The sequence below is a fragment of the Limanda limanda genome, chromosome 6 (assembly GCF_963576545.1).
Source record: "Limanda limanda chromosome 6, fLimLim1.1, whole genome shotgun sequence".
Classification (NCBI taxonomy): Eukaryota; Metazoa; Chordata; class Actinopteri; order Pleuronectiformes; family Pleuronectidae; genus Limanda; species Limanda limanda.
Genome location: NC_083641.1, coordinates 7,056,691 through 7,073,561, shown reverse-complemented (window position 1 = coordinate 7,073,561; position 16,871 = coordinate 7,056,691).

The following is a 16,871-nucleotide window of genomic DNA, read 5'->3' as shown; positions in this document are numbered from 1 at the left end:
TATCATAGTTGCTTGATGTGTATTGTATTTCTCCAGGGCACATCATCAAACCAGAGAATGCTGTGCCCCAATAATGTCTTATTTTTCTTTCAATTATATTTCTTACATTCCTAATGGTGATTTTCTCTTTGGAAGCAAACAAAACTAATCCAGCACCATCACTAATGGTTCAGACTTTCCACAGCACAGATCAGTTCTAATGAAGATGCAAACACAAACGTCTCTCTCTCTCTCTCTCTCTCTCTCTCTCTCTCTCTCTCTCTCTCTCTCTCTCTCTCTCTCTCCCTCTCTCTCCCTCTCTCTCCCTCTCTCTTTTATTCTTACATTTTCCTCCTTGTAAATGTGTTTTGTTTCTTCTGGGCAAGAAATACATCAGTGTAATGATACTGTAGCGGCTCCTCATCTATTTCACTCTTTCTCACACTTATCATTTTCTTTTGAGTAAGAATGCAAATGGGAGCAAAGGGAACCAAACACCGCCTCACTGGACTGCATTTCTGGACAGTGCGTGCAAACTGAACCAAAGCCACTGCTGGAAAGAAACAGATTCCTTAACTATGGAGTTTTCATTTTGGCATCGGGGCTCAGCATATATACCAGAGAGAGCAGGGAACACACTGATGATAAAAAAGAATGTCCTAGATTTTCAGAGAAAAGAAGGCGGCTGGGGCAAGGGGGAAAAGAGATTAAAGGATATGTTTTGACAGTGGTAGCCTGCTCCATACAAAGTCCTGCTCTACGTTCATCGTCTATACTCTTTCTGCCTTTTCTTCCAATTCCGACTCACTCATGATACAGATCAGGGTCAAGGTCAGATTATTTTGAAATTTAAAAAGTAGAAGCTTCCCCATTCACTGCATATATGCAGTATTATACCTGATTTACTGTGAGGTGTCAAATAACCACAAGATGAAACATTGCTCTCATAATTTACGAGCTATTTTGCATTTTCACACCTACAGCATCATCCCTCTCTCCTTCTCCTCCTCCCTTATGCCCTCCTTCTATCCATCCCACCTTAGTCTTAACTAACAAAATCGGCTCAGTCTGCCAGCCTCTCTCGATCACTCTGTTACACACATATACTGCCCCTCATAAATCCTCAACCTCCCCTCTGCCCTCTATCTCTACATCTTCCCACGCCCATCTTCAACGAACTGCCTCCCCTCCGTCCCCCACCTTGCCAAGGGTAGGCTCTCTCTTTTGTCTGTCATGTCCCCTTGTCAGTGAAGTATGCCTCATGCTCTCTGTAATAATAAGGCTTTCAAAAACTGCTGGTACCCCTCTGGCTATTCATTACGGCCTGCCCGTGGTTTCAGAGAGATCACTTGTTGATGCCCATTATAAGGTGAGGTGGAGAGAGAGTGGTGAGATATAGCGGTCGGTAGCTCTCCGCTAGGCAAACAAAGCCTTGGCTATTTCAAGGCCGTCATGTGTCATGCTGCCCATACTCCTGTCCACACAGGGCTGTCTTTGCACAAGCCTGTCCATTATGAATGGTTATCATGGACCCCAACTGTCAATCACAGCAGAGAGCAGAGACAAGGTCTCAAGGCCAGACTGAATATTAACACGGACAGAGGACAAGCTGGAACAAGCTCATCATTAGCAATCAATAACGATTGTCTCATTTGCATTTGTCGCCCATATTCTCCCCTCATTTAATCTCTTCTTCTGTATCTATTGTGTTTATTTGTCCCTGAGGAGGTGGTGGGAATGTGAGCACGCCTCAGACCAGGGAGAAGGTCAGCGGCGAGGATCATGTATAATTGTACTTCTGACGTGCTCACATTTTCCATTCAGGTGTGAGAAACCGTTTTCAACACCTCATACGAAAGGCCAAGTTCTTTTCAGGGGGTGAGCAGCATCATAATGCCTGGGCGCTAAATAATAAGTGGAGGTAGATTTAAGACAAAAAGACTATATATCATATTAAACATGATTCAGCGGCTAAAAAGGAAAGAAAGTAAAAAAACAAATCTCTTGTTAGGGTTATTGTCATAAGGAAAATGAAGACAAATGAATGTTATATTATTATATTAAAACTGGTAAAGTTGAACTGTCTGATCTTTTCTTTATATTTCAGCTCTGGCTCGACTCTACATCTAACCCCAATCTGCATGTCTGTGGGAGGAAGCCAGATAAAAACCACTCAGACACTTTGAGAGCAGACCCCTGACCAAACCGGTTTTGAAACCGGAACCTTCTTGATCTGAGGTGACGGTGCAAACCACACCCCCTCTCATGGTAACTGAGAGTGAGATTTAATGAAATTTGATAAATTTGTTTGTAGATCTACAATCACTTTGTTTCTCATTGGTTATTACGAGGCAACTGATCATGAGTGGCAGTACAGAGTGGAGCTTGACATTTTATTTTTTTAGATTTTAGCATTAATATCGGACAATGTTGTGCTTGATGCCTTTTTGCAATAGGTACCTTCAAGTCACACCCCTCTCTAAGCATGTGTTCACACATTGTGAAGTAAGTCTTACTGCCCTGGTCCCACTCTCTGAAGTGTTTGAGTGCCTCACCCATCTCAGCTGCTCCTGTCATGATGAAGGACACTGTACCTCACCTGCATCTCTCATGTGCAACCTTGTGCATAAGGGGACAATTTTACCTCTTTTCAAAGCTGTCCTCCGTCTCCTCCACCTGCCTTTTACTTTAAGGAATGCTGTCTATGACTGCTTGGTGATAAAGAAAATGAGAGGACTGATGCACCTTCTCATTACGGTCCTAGGTACCAAACAGATGTGAAAGATGTCTGTGAACCAAACGCAGATTGTCTCCCACTGCCTCATGTGGATGAATTGTCTTCAACTTGAGAGGAGCAAAGATTTTCAACACACTGGAGCAGAATGTTGTGCAGCTGTCCCTTCACATATATAGAAAGTAGAAACACCACTGCTTAGCATGATGTGAATCTCTTAAATGTCCCCGGAAAAGGACATAAACTGCTTTCAGACATGCACTGAACTCTGGTTACTCTCCTGAAATAATTTGTAGGTGCTGTATGTGAGAATGAACGTGTCTGAGCCAGTTGCTGTGGAAATTGTATTTGGCTACTACTTGAGTAAAACCCTGTGTGATAATGCATAAGAAGATTCTGCTGAGGATTACCAGCGAGGCCAGTGTGCTTGTGGATGATGATTCTAACTCATGACGGATGCAACCCTGAAAAAACACTCTCAAAGAATGAAAATATCTTAGGATGAAAAAGAGGTGTCATACACGTAGAAGAAGCTGAAGATGTCAACTTGGAAAGACAATGATAAAAGAGAGTTTTTAAGAGAGGGTCGACGCCAGAGTCAATGTTCTGTAAACAAAAATAAATGGCATCTTCATATGAGGAAGGAAAACACGGGAAAAAGTGTGGACCCCATTGTGCAGACCTTCTCCAGAGTTCATGTATTAAAATGACCATGGTAACAACAGATGTCTCTTCAGGTAGCCCAGTGGAGATTTGAGATTGTTTCCGAGTGTAGTGTCACTACGATACTGCAAATTTTATAGCCTCCTTCTGCTTGACCAGCCTCCTGATTTCTTTAGTTTTTGCTGGATTACCCTGAATGTGTATTATGTCTTTTTGATTTTCGCTTTTTTTCATAGATTCAATGCCTTTTTTGTTGTATCTCAGCTATTAGTTTTTTTCTGTGAGAGAGAGGAACAAAATTCTCACTGCTCTCTATCCAGTGTGTGGAGGATGAAATAAGACCTTGTCTGAAAAGTACCTGCACTCTTTCCACTGGCAAAGATATTTCTTGGGAGTTCATTTTTTTCAATAAAGAATGTCCTCTCTCTGGGAAAAAGGAACCTGTCCACTCTTTCTCTGTTCAGACTACGGCTGGGTTATGCCAGACAATTCTCTTAAACAAATCATTTCGGTCTGTGATAATTACGATTATTGGATTGATAAGGTGTCCTGATTTATTAACCTCCCACAAGATAAAAATGGACGACACAGTTACCAATTAAGAAGTAATCAGCTTTTGTTGAGCTGTTATAGAAAGATTAATAATGTGTTTTTGTGAGTTCTATAATTGACTGTGACTATCTACCACCTAGAGCTATAGATTTTGTATTGTTTCACTGTGGACACCATTGTTTTGACGGAGAGCATTTGGTTTTAGGCAAATGTTTAATTTTGAATTGAAAACAGTGAAAACCTTCTTCCATTATCCTTATCCCTGCATGAGTTCAACTGTGATTATGGCATTAAAGGACTCCTGTCGTACGTGGCCAGAAGTCAACATTTTTATCTTTGTGCAGACTCACAATGAATGAAAAATCTTTGACACCTCAGGTGACCTTTCTTCAGGTGCCTGAAGGTCAATTGTTCAACGTCAGTATATTCTGGATAATGCATGTGAGTTGGGTTGCGTGTCAGGAGCTCTGCGTGGCACGGACCCAACCGCCACGTTCGCATAAACTACGGCTGTAATTGAATCTACTCAGTGCACTCTTGGGGTGTCTGATGAGCAAGAGCAGGAGGCTGAAAGGTTGGTAATTTGGAGAGCAGGGAACTGGGGTTTCTGAAGGTGAGCAGGGTTTTTGAAAAAACACCCATAACAAATCCACATTAATATGAATATGTTCCCTGTAATCATCTTTTGATTCTGCTACCCTGCGCCTGCCCTCACCGCTGCTCAGACCCTGAGGCAGCACCTGAGGCTAAAGACTTTACAGGGCTCTGACTCTGACGCATCAACAGTGGGTGGCGGAGCGGAACTGAAGATTAGGAAGGTGCAGCGTGTGCGTGCATAGCTGTGTGTGTGTGTGTGTGTATCCGTGAAGATGTATCGGAAAGAAAGCAAAGAGAAGAGAAAAAAAAAACACATGCTGCCATCAGGCTCTCTTGGGGTGCTCTGGGGATATCAGAGATACCATGAGAAAGGACCACATTCAACAGAGCAGACGATATGTGGAGAGACTGCAGAGCAACAAGCGGCACAGACCTGAGTGGAGCAGATTTGGCAGCTTTTACATTTGTTTCACATTCCCTTGTGTTGGAAATATGTGGGACTTGAGTGAGTCTTTATAATGTCAGGTGAACTGTCTGTCACTGAAATAGGCATCCGTATGCTGAGTCCTACACAATTATGTTAATATTTAGTGGAAAAGAACATTTATGTGGTCTTACCGCGAGCACAACACAGCCACAGGTAACTATTATGAAAGCCAATTAGATGCAACAAAAGGAAATTTAAAAAGTAGCACATTCATTTTCAGGAAACATCAGACATTTTAAAGGACAAATCGCCTTGCCAAAAATTACAGGCGCATTTGCAGGAAGATAAAAAAAAATGTTTAATAGCTGTACTGAGCAAATATGTAAATATAGTTTTTCATATTGAAAACAATCTTCAGAAATTGCATTTCCATAAAAGGAACAGTGATCAAAGGGATGTAGATTAATACAGACCAGGCTTTAAATGTTCAAATGATATTTGACTGCTTTGTATGATTCAACAGACTATTAGGGACATATAAAGAAAAACACTTTGAGATTTGGAAAATAAGAATAAAGTCATTGTGACATAATATTACAACAATAAAGTCTTAAAATCCAGGTCTGCCTTCTGGATCCAAAGCCTGACAATTCCTCCTCCACTAAAATGGCAAATTCCTCCAAGTCTGTGTGTTTTTTCTTTAGAATAGACATTATGTTAATGTGGTGCTGATGAGCCAAAAGATTAAGTTTTTTCTTATTTGGGAAGTACAACTTCACAAGATGATCCACATTCCATATTACAACTCAATTCAACATTACGACTTTACTTCTGTTATTCACAATTTTATTTTCTTAATATTCAGACTTTATTCATAATATTCCAACTTTATTCACATATGATGATTTTATTCTTGGAATTTCATTTAATTTCCCTTCAAGTGGCCTTTACACTATGTCATGATATGCCCTACATCTAAGATACAGTTTATTTTACAGTAATTCCAGTGTGCGGTGGTTAACACTGTTACATCATGGTCAGGAGGTTCGCGGTTTGAATCCATGTGTTGGCACGGGTTTTCTGTAGCAGCTCCTGCATTCCAATGTCATGCAGATTGGGGTTGAGTATCCTGAAGACTCTAAAGTGACTGTGGATGTGAATGTAAATGCTTTTCTCTGTACGAGGGTCCTGTGATACGCCGGCGACCTGTTCAGGCCCCACCTCTTGCCCAATGTCAGCTGGGATTGGCTCCAACCCCCTCAAAGGATGAGAGGTACAAATGATGGGATGGATCTTGTTTTTTCCACTTTAATGGAAGAAGCAATCCTGCTGGAACAAGGCCTGGTGTGAATTATCACCAATACTGCAGCGGTACATAAATAACATGAATATTTATCGTAATTTACATTGTTGGATTGTTAGCAATTTCTGTATAGGCAAACCATATTACAATGGTAAACTGTAGGAAAATAAGAGCGTGCCGAAAGGTATGTCAGCGTGAACATTTGCATAGGATGTAAATATTATTCCAGCTGCGTTGTTGACTTCCAAGGAAGCGACAGAGGAAGCCCACACGACATGTAAAGCAGGCGGGACGTGGCGCTGTGAAAACAGCCACACAAAGGAAATGTCACATAAAGTGTTCCTAAAATAAAAGAACTGAACTAATTATGCTCTGTTGTTGTTTATAAGATGCTGGTGCCTCCATCTTTTATTCATCAAGACGCGAGGCGGCTGGAGGTTCGGTGTCTTTCTCTCTCATGCTCACACTCTCAAATCTCATTTCAAACAGAACCCATTGAGCCGTGGAACCGAATTCCGAATCACAATGAACTTGTTTCCTCCGCACAAGAAAACAACGGCGGAGAGGGGGAAGAAGAATGGGAGGAATAAAGCTCCAGCATGGCAAACAGATAGAAGGGGAGGGGGACGAGTTACACGGCAGGCGGAGACAGGGACTCACAAAACAGGAAGTACAGTAGTGGCTTGTTTTGGTGTCGAGGGCAGGCCAGCAGCTCAGAGGCTGTCGGCCAAAACCCCTCATATGCCCTGGTGCTCTCATTTCACACACAGTAACAACACAAACAGGCATTGTGATACACAGCACCTTTGATTTGGCAAGAAACTTTCGGAGAGACTATGAATTATGAGTTAGTCAACCCCTCCGTGGACACTTTGCCTTAGGAGCTGCTGTTAATGTGAGATTATTTAATGGGGAATTTCACGCTCATCTCCTGAACTGACCACAGTGTAAAGTCTGGCTATGCCTCATTACACAAACTGCAGGATATTTTCCCCATGGATATAAATCGTACCTGCTTCTCTTCTTGTGGGACCAACAGACACATTACGTTCCTTGTTCTGCAGCCACAAGTTCCCTGAGGGAATAAACAGTGTCGTCAGGGGATTTGAATTCTGTGTGTTAACAAGACCCATCACAGTTTGACAGCCTTTAGTGAGGATACACAAAGGAATTTATATTGTAACAAGTGTATCACAGGAAAAAAATAATAAATGTCCAAAACTTGCAGATAACGCTCTTATTCCCTGACTAGTTTCTTTGGCACACTAAGTCAGATATTAGAAATGGTCAGAAATGTTTTCTGAGCAAAGTTTTCTCCATCAGTACTTTAGTATCACAGATAAAACAGAATGACAGCAAGATAATATTTAAGTTTATTTGCCTCTTCTGATCTTTCCTGAGCCAATGTGAAATCCCACACAGGTCACAAGTCCCACACAGGGTTTTGTAGGTGAAATGGTAAAAGTGCAGGTTATTTTTGAGATGAAAGAAGAGGAAGGAGACGAAAAAAAAAAAAAAGTCTGGAACTCACAGAGACCTACAGAGTTGATATGATCCATCTCGGAGCCGCCATCTGGCCTTGGCTTCTGTTAATAGAGGGTTTTGCTCTGAGCTAGCCAACACGTGGCTGCAGAGAGAGAGAGATATGGACCGAGAGACAGAGAGGGAGAGGAGGCAGAGAGAGAAGGAGAGCAGAGGGTATGAGATAGAAAGTTAGAGGTGAGAGTGGGTACAAGATAGGGGAGGGGGATGCAGACAGGAGGAACAGCGGGGTGTATAGGGAGAAGACGAGCAAGACAAATACGGGTAGGTACAGAGAGGAAGGAGAAAAAAATGAAATTTAAAAGATTGAGCAGGAGAGACATGAGCAGGCGAGGGTGCAGTGCACTCTAGGGGGGAACGTGTACTTAGAATAAGGAGTAAAGCGGAGAAGTGCAGCTTTGGAGAACATGTGCCCCAGGGAGGATGGTGTGAAGCACCTTTTGTCTTCCCACCATCAGGAGCCTCTTCTGAATAAACCTCGCCAAGCATTTCCTTTTTGTAAATCTCACTTTGAAGAAGGGCAAAGCCAAAGCTGCTCCCACAGTGGCGATCGAGTATAGTTGTACCTCGGCCCACGCAAATCCCTTCCCTCAATAGCTGTGGGTGTGTAACAGTTTCATTTCCATTTTAGAGCACAGCGAGATTGCTCACCGCCGAGGCGCGCAACAGCGGCTTCACCTTGGTTGTGAGCCTGCATATGTTGTCCACAGTGATTGGCAGGGCTGTGTGACCAATTTGATTTAAAGCTTTATGCCTGCTTCCTTTATCCCCCGAGACGTGTCAAAAGTGACGCGTGGCATCGTGGCATGGCAGCCATGCCTCCGCCACCGCGGCTGCCTCTGCCACCAAATCCTGCTGGGAAATAACAAGCTCCAAAGCCAAATTCATCACCACTGATGATCACGATCGTGCTCTAATTGTTTTGTTGTTTTTTTGTTGTTTTTGTTTGCATGCAGGTGTGCTCCACCGCAGGCCCCATGAGGGAGGGGGATCATAAGTACGGCAGGAGGAAGAGAGGTGCCGTTCCTGCTGCAACCAGACTTACAAGTTAGAAGAAGATTGCATGCGAAGGAGAGAGTGTTGCATGTTACTGGAGGGAGATGTTAATTAAGCCTGGGGGGAGGAGGAAGGGGGGAGTGGGTAATGGATCAGCCCAGAACTGTCATCTGTCACTCTACAGTGCACTGCCTCTACCGTGAGCCACAGAAATCAAAGATGGGGAAAATAAAGTGAACTTCAGCTCTAACTTTAGGTGTGGTGTTGATTTAGAATAGGGAGAAGACCATGTATAACACAGATCCTCTTGTTTCTCTTGTTACAGTCTATAAATTATGTCTGGATTTGTCATATTCAGGATATAAACTACCATTGGTGTGCCTGTGAAGTGATTTATGTATAAACATGAAATCCATAAAAAGACTGACTTTGCTTTAACTGTAGAAATACCGCATTTTCCTTCTCATCGGTCAGTAAGACCTGTGCTTCTGTGTGGTCGCATCCTGAAATGTAAAAAGCCGTTTTTTGATAGACTAAACATTGACAGGAAATTGGTTAAAAAATAATGTATCTCCTCTCTCCAGAATAAATCAGAATGTGTGTATTTATTAAGAAACTAATTATGTTTTGCAGTAATTATTTTCCGATTGTCCAAACATTTCCTCAGTTCTCTCATTCTCATATTCATACAGACAACATTGGTCTTCAAATATATAACAGGCTTGTTTTGCGCAACTAGAAACCACAATATTCTACCCCATTGTCTTCACTGTGAAGATAACACAAACAAGTATTGCACTCGGGCTTGTCACTATTAAATTTGCAAAGCAAATGTACGCACACACAGGCGCACACAGCCACACATATAGGCAATGACCTGATTGCAGCCGTCATAAAGAGGCACAAAATCATACAAATGTGTAGTTGTCTTCGTTGCCCGGGGACTGTTGGTATATTGCGCTCCAAAATTGAGTGTCGCTTTGTATAACAAAGTTCTCATTAAAAAGCGCACATAGTCTGTTTTCTCCATTTCGACTTGTCTCGTGAACAAATAGAAACAGACCTGAGGCCAATCATTCAAATGGTTTTTTTTGTTGCTCATATAAAATTATAATTATAATAATTTACCAGCCCGAGACAAAAAAAAGGACAATCTGTCTGGTAACTACAGCGAGTGTGTGTGGATGAGAGCTGACTGAACACGTAGATTCAAACATGTCCCTTTGAAGCCTTAGAAGAAGTCAACATCATCAAAAACAAGACAGCTGGTAAGAAAAGCAGGCAACAGCTGTAGCCATGCTGCTTGAAGCTGTCGAGGTCTTGTCATTCTTCTGTCCATTTAACTCACAGCAGTACCTGTCATGTTTAAACACTGCTGTATTGTCTACTGACTGTTGCACACAGGGGAGGAACCGAATCCAGGTAAGAACAACTTGATCCCTCTGTCTTAGTAGAAGAGTTTTGAAACATGTTTTTTTCCAGGAACAACAAAGATCCAGTAATTCAGTTCAGTCAGACAACTCACATTCAAACGTTTATTGCAGCAGTAGAACGGGTTTAGTGTTTGGAGTCCAGGCTCCGACTAAATCACTCCCAGATATGATTCCACAGGAATGATGGGAGTGATGAGCAATTACTTGTAACCCCCCGTTGGAGCCTACAGGTGGATGCTGGGGTGGTGGACAGTGTTGGGGAGTAACGGAATACATGTGCCGGCGTTACATATTTAGAATACAAATTATGAGTTACTGTATTCCGTTACAGTTACAATTTGCGTGAAGAACCCTCACCGTTACCGGCCCGGTACCGTGGCTCTGAGAGAGATCTATCGCTACCAGAAATCTACGGAGCTGCTGATCCGCAAGCTGCCCTTCCAGCGCCTGGTCCGAAGGAGCTTAAACTGCTGCTGCTCCACTGACGATAACAACCCTGCATTCATACACTTATAAAATGCAATTCAATGTGGAAGTAATCCAATTATTCAGAATACGTTACTCAGATTAGTTAATGTAAAGGAATACGTTACAGATTACTTTTTTGGGCATGTATTCTGTATTTGAATACGTTTTGAAATTATCCTTCCCAACACTGGTGGTGGAGGGGCTGAAGCAACTGGTAGCAATACTGCAGCAGCAGTGCAAGCAAAGGGGATGATGGGAAATTTCTCTCTGCTCAAATAGACCACCTGATAAGGTCTGGTGTTTATTATAGATGGTTGTGGAGAGTGAGGTATGTCACATGATGTATGTCACATCATGTGACATACCTAGCTCGAGTTGGTTGCCTGAACTAGCTGGCAGGCGTCCCTCCAGTAGTTATTTGGCAAATATCCTGTGATGGTATTTATGTTGTTTGTTTTTTCTTAGTTTTTTTAAAATAAATTCCTTTTTGTTCTGCTACATACTGAAAACTGATAAAGTTATTTAAATGTTCTAATATTTAAATATATATTTATAATTTCTGCATGACTAGAATTAGATGTCCTACATTACATTAAACCTTTTTACACTGATATATACTGCCCTCACACACACATATACAGGTCTTCACCTTAAATCTAATGATTTACATTGTCAGACATTCTTTTTGCTTTTTTTGTCACCATGAGAGATCAGTAATACTTGGACCACAAACACACACACCCTCTTTGCGACACCCAATAAGAGACCAAAATGTAGAATGCAATAGTTGCTAACCGACCTTCAGCAAGTGTGTACATTAACATCAAACTGGGCCATAGTCTATTTAATCAGCCATGGGCTTAATATGGTGCAGAAATATATTTTTTAACCATATAGCAAAGCTGATGCTTTATGTGAAAATATTTTTTTAGAGTAAAATGTTTCATTCTCTTCAGTAGTGTTTTTTACTCTATTGTGGTGAAAGTTGTGTACAACGTGTGAATAAAACGTTTTCTACCTCAAAATGCTGTACTTTAGTTTACTGAACAGCATTGTGTCTCAAACAAACTGATTCTGCTGGCGGCATGAATACTGATCAAGTGTACCACATTTCACGGACCCCTGCAGAGAGATTAACACATGTGATCCCAGCACTGTGCAGGGATCACAAAGTACACGAGCGGCAGCAGCCTCTTTTGAATCCTAACGTAAAGCCTATCCTCTGAGGAACTCCAAATCGACACGTCGTCTCGGACATATATATCCTGAGCCATTTCGAAATATACAGAAAACTTTATATTCAGTGAAATCTAGGACAGAGCATAATGCAAAGCGGGAGCTTGCAGTTGTTTTGGATTTAAGACATACAAAAATATGTTTTTCTATTTGAACATATTCATTTCAATTCATAATCCAACTCCCTGTTTCTCCCCCCAGATGGGCCACTTTGAAATTAAGATAACACACCACATACTGAAGGTGCCAGACACAATATCACAGGGACTTGTTTTTGCAAATAGAAAAAATGGTTTGGTGCTGATCTGCCATCGTCTCTCCACCTCATGTGTTTGATTGAAAGTGTATTTTTAAGTGTGTCTTTTTGGTGAAAACCATTCTCACTTTTGATTTCGAACCAGAGAATTGCTTTGGATTCAAACGAGGTTTTCAAAATTGCAAAGCAACTGAACCCTTGGGTGAGTGCACTGGGTGTGTGTGAATGAAACAACAGCACGACAGAACCTAAATGTACCGCTGATACCTCACTAATATATATTTGATGGAATTTGAATTATAAGTTTGCCTTGGTTAAAAAATAAATAAAATAACTGCATATATTTTCAGCAATTATGAGAAAAAGGCAAATTTATTCTAAAAGCAGAACATTTTGTTCATTTTACAAAAACCTCATCCTGTTTTAGCCTTTATATATATTTTTTAAGGATAATGAAAAATAAGCTCTCTTTGCTTAAAGTTAACTAAATCTATAATATATCTGTGATAATCTGGGTATCACTGCAACGATGGAGTGCAAGTCTCATTGAAAAGTTGTAAAATAGGCTTCCACAAGTTTCATCATGACTGTACAACAGGTTTCTGAAGACCATAGACAATGTTAAATAATGGTGTGCAATCTTATTGTCTATTTGAGTGGGGGTATCTAACACATTGGGTCCCGACAAAACTTCGATGGCATTTTTAAAACAGTTCTAATCTGCTCAATTACTCAATAAGAATAGACAATAAAGAATCAGCTTTATTTGCCATGCACTGTACATACACCAGGAATTTGACTCCAGAGACTCAGTGTACTTACCCAAATAGCTATACAGTCAACGAAAGAGAAACACAGGATATTTAAAGAAAAAGACAACAAATAATGTTATGTAACAAAATGTTATTAACACTGAGCTGATTGTGTAACCGTCACACTCCCCCAATATGATAACATAGATATGATGGGACTGATGAGCAAATACTTGTCACCTCCATTCACCTCCGCGGTGTGTCATTCTCAGTTAGCGCATTAGCCTGTCGGAGAATATATTACCCAGTGAGACTGCTATGTGTGGACCTCGAACCAGCCTCAGTGAGCCGCTCCCCATAGCTCTGGGCCACATTACAACATACCGAGTGAGACCTAGTGTGTGGGCCTGGGACCAGCCGCCATGAGGCCATGCCCATTGGCTTAAGGGGGGAGTATACTAACTAGCGAAGCTGCTACGTGTAGACCTTGCATCAGTCAACATGAGGCTGTTCCCCCTAAAGGAACCCTGGCTATATACCAATATACCAAGGGAACTTGGATTGCCTGCAAGCACATGGGTAAACCAAAATTGAACACTTTAAACCAGGTAAACCACCGGATATGCAACAATACCATTTCGCTGCAAAGCACATACATATTATTCAATGTAATTTTTGCTTGTATAGCCCATATTCACCAAACACGATTCGTCTCATAGGGTTTTACGAGGGTTCAACAGCCTCTGTCCTAAACACTCAACAAGAACAAGGATAAACTACCAAAAACCCTATGGACAGGGAAAACACGTAGAAACCTCAAAGAGAGCCACGTTTGAGGGATCCCTCTCCCAGGGTGGACAGGAGTGCAATAGATGCCGCAAAAAGGGTGTAGCTATCATTGGATATGCCACGATGGCGTCAGGCAGCGGCGTGTACATATTAAAGCATCAAGGGTGCAGCAACTGTTGATCTTTGACAATCAATATTCCTTCTTGTGGAGCCTGACATAGCACGGTAAACATGGATGATGGAGAGCTGCAGTCGTAGCTGTGCCAGGGAGTGAGGGGAATAGTGCTCAGGTGTTAGGCCGCAGCTCTGGCAGAGATTGCAAAGCTTTGAGAAGATCTCGTCATGGGTTTTCAACCATTGTTGGTGAGCAGGGGTGCCAGCAAATGGGATGGGGAGCAATTCAAGTGATTCATCATAGAGGGGAAAGAACAGAAACAAGTATTATTCTTAGCAATGATAATTTGTATGTCTTTACAAGATCTATCAGTCTTTAAGTGCCTAGAATATATATTTTTGTCCTTGGCTAGTTAGCTGTAAAGTTGAGGCACTGGTAGCTTAGTCCTTCGTCATCACCACTCAGCTCCACACAAGCAAAGAAAAACCAGTAGAACTGGGACAGGAGCTGGGAGGTGGGAGGTGCTGCCTGAACAGAATGTGATGACTGTGCACTCACTAGATGTGTGCACCTTCACGATTCGATGAAGATTCAGCAGTCAACGATTCCAATGCACAAAGATGCATCTCGATGCATTTCAATGTATCACATCCACAATTTACCAACTGCACATGCCTGCTTTTTCATTGATTAATAAAATCAGTCAAATATGAAATCGTTTTTTTATTTAAAAAGTGCTTCAAAAATGAGTATAGACAGTCATTGTTATTAAAAGTGTGCTGTTATTTATAAAAAAAACGTTTCAATTCAAAAATCGCTGCATCTCAGGCTTAAAATGACAAATACTGATAACAGTCTAAACTGTACTAAGGTGGCCCCACCTGGCCCCACTTGGCTGCACCACTGCAATGAGGCTCACTCCCCCGCAGGTCAACAAGTGACTAATCATCACACTTAGAACCGATCTTTATTAAAACCTGCTGAATTTATATTCATCTTCCTGGATAGACGGGGCGTCGCTTCTTTCTGCAACAGTGAAGTTAAAACCCTGCGCTTCGTCTCAACCCTTATGTCCTGAGTATGCGTGTCAACTTACATCTTGTGTTGTGTAGCAGTTTTAAACGTGTCTCTTAGAATCATTAAGAATTAGAGTCACAAGCATCTGTGAATTATAACCACACATCGACATGTACTGTTCATAACAACATAGAAGCTTACTGTCTGTCTTATAACCATATTTGTGTTTAAGTGTTTGAGGTTAATTTTAAAAACTCACAGCACAGGAAAAAATGTCCTCACTTTCGCATTATAAACTCAGGTACAAGCAATTAGTTCATATGTGTTGATGGATCTTATAGGAACCAGTCACTCAATCACTAGAATTCCAGCGGTTGCTGATAAAGGACAGTGTTCAATGTGATTGCACTGGAAGGTTCTATTGAAACTTCAGCAGTTAAACTTATTTTATAACAATTCACACATCTGAAAACCTTTCAAACAAATATTCCAGTAGAAAGAATATTCAGTTCTGAAGTAATTTACAGTTGTGCCGCTGCTTTATATTGTAGTTAAATGAAATCAATCAAACCAAAGAACCCTTCATTAAATTAATGTTGTTGTTTTAAGAAGCTCACAGTATCTTTGTACTTGAGAACATTGGGCTCAAATGTTGACGTATTAGAACTTGTTAAGATGACAACAAGCTTTTTATTTATTCCTGTGGGGTTCATGGGTATTGTCTTTTAAATGTTTTATGATATAAATCATTTGTTGAATCTGTTGTTATTGTGTATTTCTGATTTGATTTAAATCTATATCTCACCTTCTTTGTGACCACCTCTTTGTCGTCTTTTTAATTGTTATTAACACTGCTTTAAAATACTGGTAATAACAGACATTAGTTTTAATTTTCCACACATGCCATCATTTGATGTTTGCAAAAGGATATAGTCAAATGAAATATGAATGTTCAGAACAAGCTTGAACGTACAAATCATTTACATTAACTACATACACAGCTCTATCAATCTCTGCAAACATTAACTGGAACAATGTGCTTTGGAGAGATCTGCCTGTCTCGGAAGCGGAGGGGGGGGGAGTGGAGGCGTGACGGAAAAATGTTAAAAGAGAGAACACTATTTCATATGAAACAGGTTGACTTATGTGACACACAGCTTCAGGTGTCTTGAAGATGTTCGTGAATAGGAATCATCCGCGTGGCGCCACCTTTGGTAACACGACGCCCATCAGCTGCTGCTTTATGATGCCCTTCTGTCTCCTGCTGATCTTTAAACATGTCTCACTGAAGGAAAACAGACGTCTGAGCTCAGGCCTGCACTCCAAGTATACAGTTCTATTCAATTCTCAATTATTGCCATTGTTTTAATATACAGTATTACATTGAATAGTATTTGGTAATTTATTTCATCTATTAAAAAATGTCCCCTTTTGTATATCAGAATCAGAATCAGAATCAGAAGGTATTTATTGCCAAGTACCTGGAATTTGCTCTGGTTATTGGTGCATACAATTAACATAGAAACATAAAAACACAATAAATACACCACACATAAGAAAAACAATAATAATAATAAAAAACTATATATATTACTCACTATTTACTTCTTATTTACTCACTTTTTCTAATATTTATACAAAGTAACATTTATTTAGACATAAACATATCTATATAAAAATATATAAAAGATATAAAAGTGAATTAAAAAGTGAATTGCAAAATGCAAAACAGTGAACAGTGTCAAATTGCAATATGCAATGTAATGTATAATATAATATAATATGTGTTAATTTAACACATTTATCTTAAATATGTGATGTATTTATGACCACCAACTGACATATAAATCATTCTCTATAGTATTCCAGTAGGTTTACACAAATAACAGAACAATAAAATAAGTAGTGGAGCGAGTGTTCAGGTCTAAAAAAGAAAATGGCAAAATGGAGCATTTCACAGACTCCTTTATGCCCATTCACTGCGGCTGGCACTGTTTTAAGCAGTCATGGAT